This window comes from Chenopodium album, chromosome 20, assembly GCF_948465745.1.
Source record: "Chenopodium album chromosome 20, dcCheAlbu1.1, whole genome shotgun sequence".
NCBI classification, from domain to species: Eukaryota; Viridiplantae; Streptophyta; class Magnoliopsida; order Caryophyllales; family Amaranthaceae; genus Chenopodium; species Chenopodium album.
This window is the reverse complement of record NC_137853.1, coordinates 10,442,501-10,448,976: the sequence shown is the minus strand read 5'-3', so window position 1 is coordinate 10,448,976 and position 6,476 is coordinate 10,442,501.

The window sequence follows — 6,476 nt, the reverse complement described above, 5'->3', positions numbered from 1 at the left end:
CTTCAATTGATTTGTCTCTACTATAAAGTCTACTAATTGAGACTTGAGTACTTTTATTTCATTGGGTACTAATTAATCTCCCTTACAAAATTTAGGGTACGTAATTATCAATTATTAGCTTAGTAGCCATTATGATGAAATTAAAGTAAGGTAATTATTAACCTGTTACTTTAATAAGTTCAAATATAATTCATGAATTCGGTGGTTTTGGTAGCATTTTGTTATACTTGTATTGAAGATTTTCATATTATATATTCCGTGTGTGCATGCATGTACGTCTGATGTTTATACTATCTTTCACAACATTTTTGCATATAGTAAAAGAGTTCATACTCAGGTTCTTGATTTATAGTGTATGCATGTGCATATATATATGGTCTGGTATACAGAATTTGCATTTTTTTTTTGGAGTGGAGATTTTCGATCATGTGTGTGTGAACTTACATTATAGCAATAAACAAAGGAACTTAATACAAATTTGATGTATTAGGGCATGTTCACATTTACTGAACTGAGCTGAGCTGAACTGATTGGAGCTGAACTGAACTGAACTTAACCAAACTGAATTGAGCTGAAATGAATATTTTATGAGAGAGAGAAATTAGGAACTGAACTGAACTGATTAGAGCAGAGCTGAGATGAACTGAACTAAAATTAAGTAAATGTGAACAAGCCCTTAGTTGTACCGCCACTTATTTATAATAATACTAGTATAATACCTTTTGAAAGTTTATATTTTATATATGCTGAAATTTGAAACTAAAATTAGCTTAATGTTAGTTATGGTTTTTGTCATGTTAATACCCGTGCAAATTCACATTTATCTGTACCCATTTTATCATGGTATTGTGTATTAGAATTTTATTTAAATGTTACATAAAAAAAATTTAATTTTAGAGATATAAAAAGGTTTATGGCCTTTACATATTTTAACTTTTAAATACGGATAACTTATGCTCATTTATATATATTACTCCGTATATATTACCTTTCAGCAACTTTTGTAAGTGACTAACACACAATGACACAAGTAACCCCTGACCACGACCAAGTAACCCCTAATTAACCAAGTAAATTCTGACCAACCGGAATCCATGACTAACCGATGAGTAACCCCTGATCTACCGAGTAACCTCCAACTGACCGAGTAACCCCTAACCAAGTAACCTCTAACTGACCGAGTAACCCTGACTAAACGAGTAACCCGTGACCAATTTTCTTAAAAAATGTGGCTTAACTGATTTTGTAGCACCTAACATATGAAAGTTTATGATTGCCTTTAAAATGTGTACTTTAGGTTTAATCAACATTATAACACTTTCTCGCTATCCCAGGCCACAATGTGCCCACAAAATTATATAAGATCAATTATCTCATCATTTTAATATATCTAATAAAATTTTCACGGTTTTAGGTAAATTAATTGCACTGTTTTAAAAATTCTTATACTGTATATTTCTTAAAAACTACATCATCAATAATGATGAAGTGCAAACCCACGACCCATTGTTAAAACATACATGCTCATAGTGCAATTAAGAATTTTCACGGCTTAAGATCATGAATCTTACCATCAAATATTCTTGTCAAAAAAAAAAAAAAAAAAAAAAAAAAAAAAAATCTTAAGAGCAAATATTAAGATCAAAATAAATAAAAATATTTAGATGTACAACATTATAAGGAAGTATAATCAGAGATTATATCCTGATTTTACATGCATTATCATAAGAAGGAAGTAGTTTTATTATGGTAATAAGTAAATGAGTATAAAATATTTATATTATATTATAACATATAATCTTTGATTTAGTTGCTATATTTAGGAGTGAAAAATGAAGCGGGAAATTTTTTAACAATAGCTCGACACGTGTCAAAGTATAGTTAGAGTGGAGTTTCGAGTGCCCTATGTTTTAGTATATATATAGATAGATATCACTGTCTAACCTTGAGATTGAAGGTTCATCTCCACTAGAGTCACTTTGAGGATAGCTTGGGAATCTCTAACTCTTCCCTGACCCCTTACTCTTAAAGTGATTAACTCGTAAATACTGAACTAAACAAACCATAAAAGTTGAGGCTAATACGATTAGGGTCCTTCTTACCGGCGTCCTTAAAAAAAGCATTATTAATACTTTTCACATTCTAATCTATCATTTAGAAAAATAGTTTGTACTTGTAGTATTTGATCAAAATAAATTTACTTATAAACCAAAAATAATAGACATACACGGGCAGGTCTTGTAAAATGCTCCATCCATCCCTTTTCTTTCACAATAATAGGTCTAACACAAGTATTAAAGCTATGAGGAAAAAAGAAAGCATTAGGAAGCACTAAAACAAGATTATAGTTGTAGCATATTGTCAATTTTTTATTATATATATGGTGCATATACTTTCGTTATATAGTTTATTAGTGTGTATACATTGATTATTGAAACATTTTAAAGATGGATGTTTACTCCATGCTCTCTTCATCTAAAAGGGGTTCTGGTTAATATATTGTTCAAATTATATTTAAATCCATCATATTTTTACACTAATGTATATAAATATAATAAGTACATACATCATCAAGTATTTGTTCAATTGTCTTATGAGTAATTATGTAATCTAATACGAAGTATGTATATATTTTTAATTATTTCTCAACTTAAGATATCTAGTATACCATAAAAAGTAAGCGAAGTATTAAGTTTTGGTGTGACTTGATTTAGGGCCCGTTCACATTTACTGAACTGAGCTGAACTGAACTGATTGGAGCTGAACTGAACTGAACTGAGTTGAAATGAATATTTTATGAGAGAAGGAAATTAGGAGCTGAACTGAACTGAACTTGTTGGAGCTGAAATGAACTGAACTGAAATTAAGTAAATGTGAACAAATCCTTAGGGATATATAATTTAATTAATATGATCTAAACTAATTCTAATAACAATAAGTCATATAAGGTCATTTGTAGTAAGGGCCTGTTCTCATTGACTGAACTCAGCTGAACTGAACTGAATTGAGTTGGACTGAACTGAACTGAACTGAATTGAGCTGAACTGAATTGAACTGAACTGAAATAAATATTTTATAAGAGAAGGAAATCAGGAGCTGATGTGAACTGAACTGAACTAAACTGAACTAAGCTGAACTGAACTGAATTGAATTGAACTGAATTTCAACGCAAGAGAACAGGCCTTAAGTTTTTGAGTTCTTAGAATTCTCAACAATGCTTCCTATGTGTATGTACAAAATCTATATCAAGCTAGGGGTCCATAGTTCTTAATTTATTATTATTTATGAATGAAATGGTCAAATTTCAACAAAAATGTAAAAAATTATTACTCAAATCGGAGTAAACAAGAGATTTCCTAGTGCTCTAACATATCGACTACAAATAGTATGGAATCTCTGACAGTTGCAAACTACGAGCGTTGTGTTTGTAAGAATTTAACCTTTTTAGATTGTTAATTTAATTCATCTGTACCAAGCTCACGCGTTGAGTTTTAGCAAAGTTTTGACTTTACCCTTAAGTTTTCCCACTAGTAAAAGAACAAGCTCATTCATGTTCTCAGCTGTCATAAATAATCTTTTGAAATATGTTATGTTTATACGACTGATAGATAGGAGTATTCATTAGCTTGTCTATTGTCAAAAAAAAAAAAAAAAAAAAAAAAAAAAAAAATGGATATTCATTAGCTTGTCAACAAAAATAATGATGCATCGATTTGCTCTGATATCTAAATGTTGGTGTATTTTCTTCCTAACTAATAAATAATCTATCTATTTTAATTTAAAAATAAAAAGGTTAGAAGCCGTCTCAAAAAGGATCTATGAACAAGCTTGCATTATTACAAAGATAATGCAACAATTCATTATTAATGGCTTAATGATATGATGACTAATTGATTATTATTTCATGATTGCAGATTATGCAAGCTACGAGTAGTTGATTATCATATTTTTCCTGTCTCTACTAGTTTTTGTAATTATGTTTATATATTCACTACTGATTTATGTATGTTCAATAATAATATTATATATAAGAGGTATTAGATCTTAATAATATGTCATATTGTCATGCCAAGCATATATATATGTGTCCTAAGAGTGAAATATGTCGTTTAATTTTGATGAAGATTGTGTATGGCTTTTGGGATATATTTGTTCTCTCACAGGGGTTTTGCTGCTCATGCACATAGCTTACGTTGTAAAAAAAAAATAAAAAAAATAAAAAACAGAAAAAGTGAACCTCTTTTTTTTCACTCTCCTTTAATTTTTGTTGCATCAAGTTAAGTATGATGTATTCATTTTATTCAAGGTGACATAATTAGTGTACGATCCGATTAACCTACCTAGCTAGCTTGTATTATAATTTTTTTTTTATTATTATTTTTTTTAACAGTAAACATTACACAAATAATTAGTGTGAACAACTTCATCATGCGATAATATTACAAGTTTACAACTATATGTATTTAGTAACATACTCCGAACTATCGCATGGTGCACAACATACATAACTACATAAGAGTACATTGTTACAGACGCTACATTCAACACGATCAATAGTATGGTCGTATGGAATCACAAATTAAGATTATTTTATACGAAAAGTTCAAAAGGCGGTAACATGAAATGGACAAAGCTATCGATTGCACTAGAACTTTCTCCACAAGATTACACAACCATGTTACGTAATTAGTCTGGTTGTTCAACTTTGCTTCTTGATGTGCAGAGTAGAAACTCCCTGTCCTTAGGGATTATTCCTTCGTCTAGTATATAAGCGTGTCAATTCACAGGGCTTGACCGCGTACTTTATTCATAAGAGAAAAGAGAACGTACTCCGTAGTCCGTAATATTTTTAGTCGATACGTAATAATTGACGTACTCACCTGTTCAATAAACTATATTCGGTATAAAGCATCACATTACGTGCTCATCTTTCCTAAATATTATCCATAAATCACTTTTGATCCATAAAGGCATATTATACTTGCTAATAATAGTAATAACACTTCCTTTACATTATATTAGTCATACTGTATACTTCGTATATATATAGTATATTATTGAAATCTTAGGGCTTATTTGGCATCATTTTTTGTTTTCAGTTTTCTGTTTTTTTTCAAAACTAAAAACCAAAAACAGGAAACAAGAAAAAAGTGTTTTCACTTTTCTGTTGTCAGTTTTCAAAATTATTATGATTTTAATAAGTTTAAATAATTTTTAATTCATTATGTGACATATATAATATACTTTTAGAAAACAAAAAACCAAAAACAGAAAACCACAGCAATGCCAAACGAACCCTTAGTGATCAATAAGTGAAGTTTATATTGTACTTTCTCCATTTCTTTTTACTTGTAACACTTTGACTTTAATTTTATACTATTTATATATTTCACTTAACTGACTTTTTGTCATTTATTATTCAAAAAAACATATTCATGTGAGATGTTTTGATTTGCTTTCATAATATTTGTTTATTTATTTATTTTTTTATAATTGTTACTTAACTTAAAATGAGAATTATTAAAAATAAAAAGAGATAGAGAAAGTATATGGCTTGGGTGATAAACTAATTTTAATTGAAGATTATGAGATAATACACATGATTATATACTTCATATTAACTCTAGACTAATACATCAGAGTCGTAGATTAAGGTTCAGTTCAATTTAGCTCCATTTCAGTTCAGTTCAGTTCAGCTCCAATCAGTTCAGTTCAGTTTAGATCCTAATTTCCTTCTCTCATAAAATATTCATTTCAGCTCAGTTCAGTTCAGTTCAGCTCCAATCAGTTCAATTCAGCTCCAATCAATTCAGCATATAGCTCAGTAAATGTGAACAGACCCTAAATTATACCACTTGTCTAACATTTTTTTTTTTGACAAAACATAATCCAAATTTAATTTGTATGTGGTAAACAATGAAAATAGAAGAGTATACGTTGAGGAAGCAAAAACCAAATGAGATTATGAGAGAACGTCATTGCCTACACAAAAGTAGAAGCCACGTGGTGAAATTCAATTAATTTATCAAATTTAAAGATAGATCAAAAGAAATAATTATGCTTTCTATAGGAGAAATTCCAAAGGAATTGAAGCCGTTACATATATATACATACATACGACATACGATATACGATGAAGTTTCAAAGATAACATTAACCTACTTTTGACAAAAACTCACTTTTGTTTTATATTTTCTTGTTTGACCAATTGACCCTAGCTCGATCAGCTACTACGTGTCTACGTTATTGTTATAATACATTTTTCTCGTTTCAATTTACCTACTTTGTAAAATTCAAATAATTCTCTTAAAAAATGACTAAAAGAGGCCGGCAAATAAAATGATACCAAGTATGAGGGAATACATGCAACATACCCACACTTTTGCAAAAGTGGTAACATTGTTTTAATTATATATTAGCAAGCTTGAAATTGTAAAATGCAAAGCAGTATGGCATATGTACGTAATACGAGTATG